This window comes from Delphinapterus leucas, chromosome 2 (assembly GCF_059928025.1).
Source record: "Delphinapterus leucas isolate spDelLeu-1000000601 "Yukka" chromosome 2, BTC_Dleu_Yukka2, whole genome shotgun sequence".
NCBI classification, from domain to species: domain Eukaryota; kingdom Metazoa; phylum Chordata; class Mammalia; order Artiodactyla; family Monodontidae; genus Delphinapterus; species Delphinapterus leucas.
Window position 1 is genome coordinate 74053414 of NC_143130.1, and position 14984 is coordinate 74068397.

The 14984-nt window shown below is 40.3% G+C and overlaps 1 protein-coding gene and 1 pseudogene across 20 annotated transcripts in view; both read left to right on the forward strand.

Annotated features, from left to right (window-relative positions):
- Positions 1-1123: 1123 nt before the first annotated feature.
- On the forward strand, positions 1124-1224 carry LOC115802784 (U6 spliceosomal RNA; annotated as a pseudogene).
- Positions 1225-5374: 4150 nt separating this feature from the next.
- Positions 5375-14984, forward strand: part of HERC1 (HECT and RLD domain containing E3 ubiquitin protein ligase family member 1) — a 214834-nt gene continuing 205224 nt past the window's right edge. For 17 of the 20 annotated variants that reach the window (XM_089904282.1, XM_089904288.1, XM_089904296.1 and 14 more), the window contains exon 1: positions 5376-5564. The gene's annotated coding sequence lies outside the window, so the exon portion shown is untranslated. Of the gene's footprint in view, positions 5565-14984 lie in introns of all 20 variants that reach the window. The other 3 variants (XM_089904370.1, XM_089904371.1, XM_089904293.1) reach the window with 2 other exon arrangements.

Below are 14984 nucleotides of genomic sequence, written 5' to 3' on the forward strand. Positions count from 1 at the left end.
GGGGATTACTATCGCAGATTTATAGAGCCCTGTAGGGTTGATTTGAGGATTAAATGAAATAGTGTTTGAAATGTGCTTAGAACATCTAGATTCAATAGATGTTAGCTGTCATTATACTATTATTTTTCAGTGAAGAAATTCAGGCTCAGTTGGGTTAAGATATCCACCTAAAGTCACCCAGCTAGAAGGCTGAAGGATTCCAGGTCTTGCTGTGCAGTGTAAGAGACCCTCTATGTTTTACATCTTGATTGAAATAACAAAACACTAATCACTTTGAACAATGACAAAAGTTTCAACCCTGTTTTAACCTGATAATCCAGTGAATGTTCACCATAATTTTGGGCCAAAACATCTCCTCCCCTTCCTGATCACCTGATCTGCCCCTTGTACACATGCCAACTTCAGTCCTTCCAACTCCCAGAGAACAGCCTTACAAGACTCAACTGCTTTTCCAGACCCATCTCCACTTCTTCTCAAACCATCAGAGAACACAACGGTGTACATTTATGGTGTGCCCTGCCCTTCCTCTTGGGCCCCTGGGATTGTTCTAGGGATGAGCACTGATCCCAGCCTGGCCAATTAGCACTTCTTTTCCCCTTAATTTCAAGCTTGAATTAAGAGTGGTAGTCCCTCTCTAATGGTGGCAATAGTAAGATGTAAAACTTGGGGGTGCTGTATTTCCTAATCTATAAAGAAAGCCAGTCTTGAAAGAAACTGAAGCCAATGCAACAAGGGAAGCAAAGACGAAGCAAGAGAATTCTGATGGTGCTGAAGTTCCTGAAGCCTCTGTTTACTGCCCCCACCACTTTATGTTGACTGTTCAACAATTTTTTGGATTCCTTAAGCTAATTCTTCTCCTTTGCTTTGCCAGGCAAATTCAGGTGGGAAGTTTCTGTCACTTGCAACCAGGAGTTCTGGATAACATAAATGCCACATGGCCACAGCTAAACTGGACTGCCTGCTCATTCTGAGCACATTCGTGCTTATGTTGTTCTTTGTGCCTAGAATGTTCCCCATTCCCACATGTCCAAAACTAACCACTCAGTCTTCAAGGCCCCATTTCTCATGAACTTTCCCTGGTCCAAAATGTTGCAATTCAACTATCCCTCTTTTAAGCTCCCCAGTCCTTTAAAAAGGATAAAAAAGTTCTTTTTGATACAGAGAAGATTAGCATGGTCCCTGTGGAAGGATGACATGCACATTTGTGGAGCGTTCCATATTTTTCGAATCTGTCTCAAGAGAATTATAATGTGTCTACGTTCTTTAGGCCCAGAGCCAATTAAATAAATTCTAACATTCCTTTAAAAAAAAAAAGTTCTTTTATGGAACTTAGAACTTTCTAACTTGCGTTACAATTATTTGTATATACACCTCCTCTACTAGTTTCTTGTATATACACCTCCTCTACTAGTTTCTTTCCAGAACAAAGATTTGCCTTGTTCATCTTGTTCCCACTGTGCTACCACAGTATCTGGCACGGATAGCACTACATACATGTTAGTTCCCTTCTTCTTCTCTCCTCCTCACTGGAGGCACACTTCTTCCCCTACAGTTTCATTTTCTTTCCTCAGCATCAATGTTCCATTCCTTGCTGCTGAGTGAGAAAATGTTCATCTGTGTGTGCCTCAGACAGTTGTGTTCACAAACTGTTGTAAAAATAAGCTAATTTACCTAAAAATGGTAACTGCATTGCAGCCTTAAGGAGCTACGAGGGAAATGAATACTGGTGAGATAGTGGGCTGTCCTGGTATGTGTGATATTTCATTTAGAATATGGATTTCAAGTGGGAACTCTATAAGGTTTGCATTCAGCAAGAACGGACTGCATTTCCAAAAGAACTACCTGTCAATCTTGTGGTCCTATTTTTAGTATCCCTGCTTCCTTTCAAACCTCTTTGGCAGATCAATTATTTGTTAGGGAGAAAAGAGGTACCAAGTGTGTTCTCGTACGTAGATACCCTTAAAAATTCTAGGCAAATTTTGTGGCCTGGAGGTTGGTGTTTTGAGACTACATCATTATCAGAATATGTAACTTTTTCTATTTAGCTGTCAGCTCCCTTTTCAAATTCTACCACCTGGGTGAAGTTCTCTCTGTCTAGAAATCTTTTCTCTTTTCTGAGTTCTGAGAATATTTATTTTCTGCACCATCTTTTTAGCTCATATCATACTGCTTTTTATTGATGGCTGGTTTTGTTTGTTTTGTGCAAGTCTTTGTCTTCCAGAATAATTTTAATTGGTCCTTGGGTTTGGTCAGTTTCAAATTTTACCGGTACTCAGAGAAAACTGCAATAGTTACACTCTGTTTAAAGGATGACATATTCTAGAGGACCTACTAAAATACCTATCCTACATCTATAAATATCAAGTTACAATAAACATCTTGCCCTTCCTTTGTATCCTCCTTCTCTGGTGGAGCAGTAGGGTAAACACGTTTCAGAAGTTGGGTGCCTAACTTTACAATTTTGCTCATTCAACCAACAAAAAAATACAGGGCAATGGAATCCACATTGTTGGTCATTTAGCTATCTTTTCATGGACATTTGTCTCCACCTTCAGTTTTCAGGACCCGAGAGGGCACGGACCTCCTTTGTATAGCCTACAGTTCCAGCATGATGTCTTACACAGAGTAGGAAGCAATAAATGTGAGAAATAATTGAACAATATATACACTCTCTTGGAGTTTCTTTGTGGGGAACATGATTAAGAATAAAGTGCTAATATCTATCTCAAAGTCTTTTCGTTAAAGAGTGGAGTATAAAGAAACACTTAAAAATAAGGGGGCTTCCCTGGTGGTGCAGTGGTTGAGAGTCCGCCTGCCGATGCAGGGGACGCGGGTTCGTGCCCCGGTCCGGGAAGATCCCACATGCTGCTGAGTGGCTGGGCCTGTGAGCCATGGCCGCTGGGCCTGCGCGTCCGGAGCCTGTGCTCCGCAACAGGAGAGGCCACAACAGTGAGAGGCCCACAACAGTGAGGGGCCCATGTACCGCAAAAAAAAAAATAAATAAAAAAATAAGGTATTGTTTTCACATTTTGGAAAAGCTTCTTCGCCTCTGATAGGCAGTATTACCTGGATCAGAAGGACTGGCTGAAGGGAACTCCTGGAGACCAAGTATGTGAGGGGGAATGCATTCTCTTTTTCTGGTGTTTAAAAAGAAGCTGTAAGAACAAAATGTTTCTAATTAAGATACCACTGATCTTTCCCTCCATTAATTCCATCTTTCTTCAAAGCTAATGGGTATATACAATGACTTCACATCAAAGACTCTTTTCTAACGGTTTAGGAGATGTGCGTTTTATTAGAACAAAGCAGAACTCACAACCCACAACAGAGCAATTTGTTGAAGTTATTTTGGAGTTGATTTATAGATCACTCTTTAGGAAATGGACTGGATCCTCATTATGTGTGCTATCTTTCTAAACCTCCTTCTCCAAGAAGTGTTTCAGCTGTCCTTCCTCTCACTGAATCCTTCCCCCATGCACTTATCACTTGCAGTCTCCTCACATGGCATTATACTTACCTATTTTCTTCCCTTCCTCCTCCCATTACACCATAAGCTCCTTGAAGACACGTATTAAAGCTTGCTCAACTTAGTATATTCAGTGTCTTGCACAAGTGCCTGGTTTATGATAGGCATTCAACAAAGATCTGTTAAATGAACGGATGAATGAAAATAATGTGTCACATTTATAGAGAGTTTTAGGCTTGCAAGTGCTTTCCTATGTTATTTGACTCCCATGATACTCCGAGGCAGGCAAGATACCCATTATTAGCCGTATTTACAGGTTAGAAAGGCTGTAAAAAAAAAAAAAAAAAGTTACATAATAAGGCCTAGCATTTAATGAGTAATTAATATGTGCCAGGAGCTTTACATATATATATATATATTTTTTTTTTTTTTGCTGTACGCGGGCCTCTCACTGTTGTGGCCTCTCCCGTTGCAGAGCACAGGCTCTGGACGCACAGGCTCAGCGGCCATGGCTCACGGGCTTAGCCGCTCCGCGGCATGTGGGATCTTCCCGGACCGGGGCACGAACCCGTGTCCCCTGCATCAGCAGGCGGACTCTCAACCACTGCACCACCAGGGAAGCCCCTTTACATATATTTTACTCCTCACAGGAGCCCTGTGATAATAAAAACTAACATTATGAGTTGACATATAAGCACCTGAGTTTCGGAGAGGTCAAGCAACTTGTCCAGAGTCACACACCTGGTAAGTGGGATTCCAGAATTCTCACCTATGTGACAGTGAAACAAATTATTTGACAGTGAGTCAAAAAACTCTTAGGCTAAACTGCCTCGCATATATCCAACTTATCTCCGCATATATCCATGGGGCAAGCACTCCCTCTTCTGCCTATATCACAATTTTTTACATTAGTGACACATACATGGCCTGTATGCTGCATATTCCTCATATGTCCCCAGTTAGATTGTGAACTTCTGGAGGGCAGCGATCGGCTCCATGACCTCAGTCAGTTACACATAACTGCTGCTCGTTAGAAAATTTTCAACGAAGGATACCAGGATGGTGGCTATAAATGCGGAGTCTTGGAGTAAGAACAGGTACAGAAGGAAGACGGGGACCGGTGTATTCATTCCACAACTTAATGAGCACCTGGGCCGGTGTTAGGTGCTGGAGACACAGTGATGACTAGGCCAGTCAGGGTCCCTCCACTCATGAGACTTCACTGTAGAGGTCGAGGTCGAGGTCAAGGTCAAGATCAAAGTCATAATTTACCTCTGTGTTCCTCAGTAGAAAAAAGAGGGGTCGCAGGCCCCAGCATCTGCAGGGTTTTGGCAGTCCTGCAGCACAAATTCATGAATAAAAAGCTAGAAGTAACTCAAGTGAACCGCTTTCATGTGATTGAACTTGACCGGCCAGAAGTCTTGGGCTGGCTGGTGTGGGAGATAAAGAGCGCAGAGCGCGTGGCGCGAGTCCGAGATAAAGGGGTGTGGCCGCCTAGCCTCTGCAGCCAGTTTTTCCACGCGTCGCTCCATCTGGCAGCAACAGGACGCGGGGCAGTAGGGTCTTCCAGGCCCACCACGAGGAAAAGGGGGCACGTTGGCTGGCCCCCGTACTGCTCACCGCCGTTTATGAAACGACCCCCAATTGTGCCTCATGCGGAGTCCGACCCTCGCGGACGCACCGAGCTGCCTGGCCTCTGCGCTGAAAGGTGAGGGCTGCGCGGTAACTGGGTGTTCTTAGAATCTAGGCTTCCCACCCCCATCCATTGTTAAATCCCAGTCTCTTCTCCCGTTCTCCTGCAGCCTGGCCCGAACACTCCTCCACCGAGCACTCCTCCCCCACCTACTCTTGCCTCCCGCGCTGGGCCTGGGGGGCGGGGCGAGGGCTCCAGGCTGCGCGAGAGTTCCACCCAAGTCCCGCGAGACTCGCCGGCCGCCGCTGCTGCTGGTGCTGCCGCCGCCGCCTCCTACGTCTTTCCCTTTGACAAGTCGCCGCTGCTGCAGCAAAAATAAAGGACGCGACCACCGCAGCCGCTGCCGAGCCTGGCTCGGGTCGCCGGAGCCGCGCCCCACCCCCGCCAGCTCTGGAGCCGCGTATGGTAACGCCTTCTCTTCTGTCCTGCAGGCCGCCTGTGCGTGCGCCCCGCTGGCCCGGCAAGGCCAGCCGGAGCCGTTCGGGGGCCGCCGCCGAAGGGGGCCACCGGGGTCCTGGGTGGGAGGCAGGCAGAGGCCTGAGGAAGCCCTCCCGGCGCGGTGCGGCTCCTCGGCCCCTGAGGCCTCTCGCTGCCCGGGCGGCTACAGAGCCGCGTTAGAAGCCGAGCGGCTGGCCCGAGAGGGCGGAGGAACCCGCCCCTCTGGCGGCTTGCTGTATCTGTCCACGGGCTTCGGGGGTCGCGTCTCTGACCTCCCCCACTCCTTTATCTGCTAACGAGAGTCCCGCCCCCCACCGGGGCTCGGACCGCGGGGTGGGGTGGCTGCCCGACTCTGTTTCGGGATCCGAGGAGAGCCGCGACCCGGGTGCCCCCCGTCACCCTCCACCTTTGGAGGGGTGGAGGTTGGGACGACGTGTCTTTCCCTTTTGCTCTGCTTTTTGGGTGGGGGCAGCTCATGATCTGGTAAACCTTTCTTCAAATCTTCTGCCTTTATAAAATAACAATTTATAAAGCTTTTGCTACTGGGAGGGGAGACGAGATGCATTGTTAAGTCTCTGGGGTGAGATGAGGAGGATGATGACTGAAGCTGTCTCAGGGAACATAGTGAAACCTTTCCTGTGATGGGTGGCAGGTTCTTGGGAGACACAGGAGGACCGGAGCTGGTACGATCTCTCCCAGGAGGTTATGTAAAAGACATGCTGTGCATCCTAGAGAGCTGTGAAACACAGGGGCAGAATTTTGCTTTAATTTAACAATGGTTTCTATAATGCAGTAGAAAATATGGATACTCAGAATAATAGGAATACCAAATCTGAACACACTGACCCATCCTCGTAATTCTATTTCCAGAGGTAGCATTTCATGGTTAACATTTTGGTGTATTTCCTAACAGACACTTAATTTTTTCAAATAGTTTTTGGCTCATCCTTGACTGGGACTTCCCCATTCTATACATGTTGGAAAAATGATTTGTTTTATTTGAGTCACTTCTTTGACCTGCTTGATTAAAACTGGTTACTTGTTCGTTAGCACGGGCTGTACTCTGTCATCACTATCTCTTTCATTGGGCCCTCTTCCAAAATGATTATTAGCTAAATGCTTTTAAAAAAAGAAAACATTAAAAATTATTATTTACTTGGATCTAGGACATATGTGTCTTTACAGTTCTGCCTGTGGTGGGTGCTGTAAAGGAGTAGTATTTGTGGAAAGCAAATAAACTTTGATTATTATGGTGGGAAGAAACCTGTTTACTTCAAGGCTTTATAAAATTGGCTCGCATTGGTTATTTTTAGACCCGAATCATTATGTGGCATTGTTTGTTTCATGGTGCTTTTGTGATTGGGATGGGATGGGATGGGATGGGATGGGATGGACATTGATTATGTAGATTTCTATAGTGTGTGTTTATACAAGCAAAATTGAGTGTCCTTGGTACCTGTGTGCATATATGTGCATATATGTACACACATGTGTATTAAGCACCTGTACGCATTCGTAAATCTTGGAAGTGAGTTAAAATTTATTGTTATATTATTTGAAGAAAGAAAGCATTAGGTAGGGCAAAGAATAGTCTTGCAATATTTCCCCCAAATCACATGACAGTTTTATGTGGCAGAATGAGACATCTAGGGAGGTTGAAAATCTGGAGGCTTTTAAAAATAGGATAGATTGTCATCTATCTGGGGTTGTCATTGGAATGGCCTATTAAGGCCTCTTGTAATTCTAAACTTTTATGAATTTTGCTTTCCCTAAGGTTCTTATCACTTTGCTTCTTAAATTTCTAGTCATGCTGTTTGCTCGTGACACTTACCCATTCATTTGCTCGTCATGTATTCCACTCCCAATGCAGGCATCGTGGTGGTGCGTGGAGGAGAAAGCAAATGTAAACATGTCACTTAATCTGTTTATTAATATAGACATCTGAAAATCTTATTTGATAAAAGGAATTTCAGAAGACTTGTTGATTAGGCCGGGTTGGTTAGTAGAGGATGCAAATAATAAATACAGTACAATTCTAATGTCCCAAGCATTTTTTCCCAAAAAAGACGAAATTACTCAATATTTGAAATTAAAAACAAAAAGACTGCATACATTGAACAGCTGATTTTTTAAAATTCAGATTTTCAGAACTTAAAATAACAATGATGATGACTTTGTAGTTTAGGGTGTGGAGAGAAGTTTGTATTAGGATAAAAGCAAATTGACTTGAGAAAAAACCGTGAATTTTATGGTTGGACGACTATGTGATAATAAGTAACAAACTTACTATAATCTATTGACAGTTTTTTATGTAAATAAAACTTTGGCTTAACAGACAAATGAAATATGTTATTTTGGGCACATACTACAGATTATCACGATATTGAAAACATAAAAAAAAATTGGTTGTTTTAAAAGAAGTTTGCAAAGCCAGTAAAGTTGCAACAGCAGCGAATTTTTTTTGACTAAAAAAGGCAGAAGGTATAAAAAACATAACGTAGGTAATTTACTTTTTAGATGCCCGATCTGGTTTTTATGATTTTAGTTTGTTCTGCTGTCACTTACTAGACCCTCTAAATTAATGGGAATGTTAAATTCCAGATGAGATCCCTGAGCAAGGGAATAAGACATTCGCATAAGATGATCGATTGATGGATTTTATTTATTTTTAACTTTATTTTGAAATAATGTTAGACTTACAGAAACGTTGCAAAGACAGTACAGAGAGTTCCTATACACCATTCACATAGCATCCTCTATTGTTGAAGACTTACATAACAATGATCAAACCCAGGAAATTCGCATTGGTGAAATATTAACTAAACTACAGACTTTATATGAATGTCACCAGTTTTTCCCCAATGTATTTTTTTTTTTTCTCTTCTAGGATCTAATCCAGGATCCCACATTACATTTAGTTGTTATATCTTCCTAGTCTTGTCTACAATCTGTGACAGTTCCTCTGTTTTTCCTTGTCTTTCATGACCTTGACACTTTTGATGAGTACTAGTCGGTTATTTTGTATAATATTTCTCATTTTGGGTTTGTCTGATGTTTTTCTCATGATTAGATTGAGGTTCTGTATGTTTGCAAGAAAACTACAAAAGGGATGTGTCCTCAGTGCATCATACTAGAGGGTGCATGGTGCTGATATGTCTTATTGCTAGTGATATTTTAACCTTGATTGCTTTATTAAGGTGAACTCTGCTGTATTCTCCACTATAAAGTTACTATTTTTCTTTTTGTAATTGATACATATCTTAAGGGAGACACTTTGAGACTATGCAGGTAGTTTCTCCTCAAACTTTCTCCCCCTGATTTTAGCAACCATTGGTGGATGTTGTCTGCAACAGTTATTACTGTGGTATTTGCCTACTGGTGATTTTGTTATTTCCCTCGTTCCTTTTACATTTATTATTGGAATTCTTCTGTAAGAAAGAGATGTCCCTTCCTCATTTATTTGTTAAATTATTTATTTTTATAAGTATGACTTCATAGATATTTATTTTATTCTACAGATTCTACTTCAATAGTATCATTATCTTATTGCTCAGATTCTTCCAGTTTTGGACATTAGGAGCTGTTTCGGGTTGTCCTCCACCCTTTTTTGAGCACTTCCTTATATTCTGGCACCACAGGCTATATTCCATGCTGATCTTGTATTTTTCCTTGTACCTGTCCTGAAATCAACTACTTCTCTAAGGAGATCTGGTTCCTTTTATTGGAGAACAGAATTTAAATCAAGATCTGAATGCTAGGTATGCTCACTGGGGTGTCATTGCTCCTAGGCCCTCAGAGGACAGAGCTAGGAGATATATGTATATATACTAACCTGCTCACACATGCTAGCAGACACACACACACACACACACACACACTTATTTCTGTATTTGTCTTTCTCTATATTTTAAAAACCATATTTGAGTTCATATTAATATCTTGTATTCCAGTCCAACACCACAAGGTTCATTCCAACCTTTTCTTTTTATTTATTTATTTAATTAATTTTTATTGGCGTATGGCTGCTTTACAATGTTGTGTTAGTTTCTACTGTACCAACCGTTTCTTATTTGTAACTTTTTTCCTGACAGTGAGAAACCTGCCTCTCATTATCTATAATACTGTATACTAATTTATTTGTTCAATTTTAGAATGCACATCAAGTAGTGACCGATTGCTAACCCTTATGAGAAACATATTTACCAATGAGTGCAGTATTTGTATACATGTTTTTTTTTCTTGTTTTTAGCCTTACAGTATCTAGTCAACATACTGTTTTTCAAAGTTACTTAGGTTTATTCTTTTGTTCCTCACTTCCTTTAGTGTGGTTATATTATTCATCTGTAATGCAGTTCTCATTCTTTGTATCCTATTTTGGGTTCCTCCAATTCTGGTTGATTTTATTTCTTTTGGTATATGAAGCATTACTGCTACTAAACATTACATTAAAAAACATATACTCATAATTGTCACTCCTTATTCCCACTACCCTATTCCCATTCCCTCCCCTCCCCCCTTTCCCCACCACCTGTTTTCCATGCCCTTAGGTAACCAGCTTCTTTAGTTTCTCTTTTATCCTTCCATTATCTTTTACACAGATGAACAGATTGTGGTTTTTTTGTATTCCTTTTTTTCTTGCATGCAGTTTTTTAAATTGAGGTACAATTCACAAAACACAAAGCTCACCCTTTTGAAGTGTACAAATCATTGTTTTTTAGTCTATTCATAAGGTTGTGCAACCATCACCACTACCTAATTTTAGAACATTTTCATTATCCGGAAATGAAACCCTGTATTCATTAGTAGTCACTTCCTATTCCCCCTTCTCCAGCCACTAGTAACCATACTTTCTGTTTGTATGAATTTGTCTATTCTGGACATTTCATGTAAATGGAATCATATGATATGTGGACTTTTGTGCCTGGCTTCTTTCACTTAACATAATCTTTTCTGTGTTCATCTGTGTTATAGCGTGTGTCAGTACTTCATTCTTTTTATGGCTGAATAATATTCCATTGTATGAATATATCACACTTTGTTCATCCATGCATCAGTTGCTGGACATTTGGTTTTTCTTTTTTCTTTTTTGGCTATTATGAACATTCAGGTACAAGTTTTTATGTGGACGTATGTTTTCAATTCCCTTGGGTATATACCTAGGAGTGGAATTACCGGGTCGTATGATAACTTTTTGAGGAACTGCCAAGCTCTTTTTCCCATTCCCTTCTTTCTTATATGAAGAGTGGCATGTTATAGATACTTTTTGCACCTTTTTTTCAACTTACTAGTATGTCCTGGAAATCACGCAACAGTTCATTCTTTTGAAGAGATAGTCTTTTGATATTCTCCATTCTTTTTTTAAAAAAATTAAAAATTTTTGATTTATTTATTTTTTGGCAGCACTATGTGGCTTATGGAATTTTAGTTCCCTGGCCAGGGATGTAATCCAGGGTCCCAGTAGTTAGAGCGCTGAGTCCTAACCAGTGGATCACCAGGGAATTCCCAGATATTCTCCATTCTTTTTTACAGCTGTATAGTACTCTACTGTGTAGATGTATCCTAAGTTATTCAGTCATTCTTCTATATGTGAGCACTTAGGTTGTTTCCTATATTTTGCAGTTATAAACAAATTTGCAGTAAGTGACCTGTGAATATATATTTTTGTAGTGTAAGAGATGTATCTTCAAGGTAGATTCCTGTAAGTGGGATTGCTGGGTCAAAAGCTCTGTGCATATGTAGTTTTGTTAGGTATTGCCAAATTTTCCTCCAGGAGTGTTGTAATACTTTGCGTTCCCACCAGTAATGTATGAGAGCACCTGTTTTCACCACAGCCTTACCAACAGAATGTGTTGTTGTGCTTTTTGATATATTTTTTTTTTTGCCAGAGATGAGTGATTTTAAAAAATGCCCTGCAGTCATTTCAGTGGCCGGAACCCATCGTGGAAGGGCACTTAATGCCTGCTGTTGGCAGGTTCTTTTTCTTTTTCTTTTTCTTTTTTGGTCGCGTTGGGTCTCCATTGCTGTGTGCGAGCTTTCTCTAGTTGCGACGAGCAGGGGCTACTCTTCATTGTGGAGCACGGGCTCTAGGCGTGCGGGCTTCAGTAGTTGTGGCTCTAGGGCTCTAGAGCGCAGGCTTAGTAGTTGTGGCTCACGGGCTTAGTTGCTTCGTGGCATGTGGGATCTTCCTGGACCAGGGCTCGAACCTGTGTCCTCCGCATTGGCAGGCGGATTCTTAACCACTGCACCACCAGGGAAGTCCCGTTGGCAGGTTCTTATAGCTTGAAAATGAAATATATTGTCCACTAATACTGTACTGATGACATGTAGGTTATTTTGTGCAGGGGAAATTGACTAGAAGGCAATTTCTGATCTAGCCAGGATTGCTCATTTGAAACTTTTTGCATTTAATGGAGTTGCTGCATTGATTCATAATACCCGTGCTCTGAAATACTTGTGGAGTTTAACAAAGGATAACTGAAATTGTAAGGAGAATATTTTTTCCTCTAGAGTATGTATGAGATAGTAATTATTGGTTCACATTGTATGCTAGTTATTTTGAACAGGACATACAGTACATATTGACACTATGGTATGGTAGTTATTTGAACAGTAATGGCTTTATCTGGAATCTGTTTTATTTCCATAAGAAAGAAGGCCAATTTTAAGGAAGAAGAAATCAGCGTTTAAAGTTCTGGATTAGGATAATCCTATCAGATTTTAGTGGTGCCAAGAAACTAAGACAACATGAAAAACATCTCCATCTTACAAGGTAACAGGTTCTGCGCAGGGAGGCTGGAAATTTAGGTTCTTTCACCAAAAAGGACATTGTTCCAGGTGCTTGGAACGCATTAATGAAAAAACAAATATTCTTGCACTGGAGGAGCTTATATTCTAGTGTTTTTCTGCTGAATTGATGTTCTCAGGAAACAGATGATGAGTGCTGATTGTGAGTAGAATCAGCAGAGGTCAGGTGTATTCTTACAATCACCTTTAGTGGTATAAAACCCTCAAATAACACTTCATTCTACTGGTTACAAAGCAAAGCCATGAAAAGGTTTCCACAAGATGGTAACTTATGTTGTTCACCAATCTTTTTTTCTCTCATTTTAAGTGATTCCTACCACTAGTAGTAGTAGTAGTAGTAGTAGAATAATAATAATAATAACAATAGAATAATAGTATATATAGTATAGTTTTTTTCTCATCTGGGGTTCCATGAGAGAACTAAACCCTAATGTTCTAGGACATTTGAGCATTAATTGTATGTGAAGAATAAACTTCTCTCCAGTGCACCTAGAATGGCACTAGTTATCTACTGTCCTTGGGAGAGTTGAAAAAGATTCATTCCAATATTCATTTCAAGTTCTATGGTTCAGGTGATGAACCCGGTTGAGAAAGGTCATAGTCATTATAGTTAATTAGATATTTTGTTTGTTTGTTTGTTTTTCTAACTTATTACCACTTATTAGTAGAGTGATGTTGGATAAGTTTTTATCTCTTAGCCTATTTTCTGATCTATAAAATGGGAATGATGATAGTTGCTACCTCATAGGGCTCATGTGAAGATTAAACAAAAAAGTTTTTCCCATCTACATTTATCCATTTCTGTGGCTTTAAGAACTATCTAAATGTTCATTGACTTCCACATTTATATCTTCAGCCCTGACCCCTTTCCTGAGGTACAGTGTCATAGTTCATCTGCTTATTCCATATCTCATTTGGCTGTCTAAAAGGCTTCTCAAACTAAATTTGCACAACACAGAAGCTGTGATTCCTTTCCTCACCATTTCCTCCCAATGTGCCCTTAGTAAATGACAGGACCATTTACCTAGTCACTCAGGCCAAAAGCCTAGGTGTCACATGTGATTCTTTTCTTTATACCCTATAATCAGCCCATCAGCAAATCCTCTTGGTTCTGTCTTTTGAATATATTTCTAATGTGATCAGATATCATCATCTCTACCTTATTATTCTGGTCTAAACCACCATCATGTCCTGGTTAGATAATTACAAGAGCCTCTTAACTGTTTTCCCTGTTTTCTCACTTGACCTCCTACAGTCTATTCTGCCGTTTCACAGCTAGAATGATCTTTTTAACTGTTCATCAGATAAGCCACTCCTCTATTTAATACTTTATAATGACTTCCTTTTATAATTAAAATAACAGGCAGATTCCTTGCCATGACCTGTAAAGTCCTCCATGATGTTGTCCCTGTCTCCTTCTCTCTGTTCACTCCACTTCTGCTACACTGAACTTTGCTATGTTCTTTGATCATGCCAGGTGCATTCCCAGGGCTTAATACTTGTTCTTGCTCTGTTCTTCCCTCAGGTCTTTGTACTGCTTGCTCCCTCACGTCATTCAAGTGTCTGCTTAAAAAGGGGTTCAGAGAGTCTACCTCTTTAGAGATCTCCAGTGAACACACTATACAAACTAGTGATCACCTTGCCCCTAATTTCTCCTTGTCTCTCTTGCTTTATTTTTTTATAGTACACTTTCTGAAATTTAATGATTTATTTGTCTACTTGTTTATTACTTGTCTTCCTCACTGGAATGTAAACTCTGTGAGAGCAGGAACTCCATAACCTGTTCATTCCAGTGCCTAGAAAAGTCCCTGACACATAGTAAGCCAGAGATGCAGCTCTAGGTAGTTGTCGGTGGAGTGAAGTTATCTCTAAATTAGATTAAGTGATTCTACCTTTTTAAGATTTTAAGACACAGAAGAACTATTAAATCAGTTAAGCAATGTTGTGAATTTTTTGCATTAGACACTCATATGTGAAGTGTTAAGATTTAGAATTTATAACATTATCAGGAGCATATAATTGTTCAAATATGTGCTAAGTAATATTTAAAAAATAAGCTTGGAGTGTAGCTCTTGTGTTTGTTGCAGTGTTTAACATACTTTGGTTGTCCTCTAATTATATGTTAATGTAATAATAATATTTCCTCTTGCTGTGGCAAGCTATTTTTCCTCACTGTAAACTCTTGATTTAAAGTCTCCGTTGATCTTGATTTTTTGGGGGGGGGGGATATGTTATTATCCAAGCTTTTTTTTTTTTAAACTTAATATAGTAGGATTTATAGAAGCCCTTTTAAATTTTGCCATTTTAGAAGACCTTTCCTGTTAGTCACTATACAAAACTGTTCATGGGAAGTTTTATGTGATACAATTCAAATAAACAGCTTTGCCAACTGATAGTAGTAGAAAGCTAGGATAACCTAGGAATATTATATTATCTATGTGTTAATATAATTTAAAAGCATGTGGGGCCCAGTATCTTTTATATAAAGTATCATTGAACTTTCTTATACAACTAAACATCCAGTGATATATTGATACATTGAAATTTTATCGGTAATATGGTCATAATTTGACTTCTTAAAAT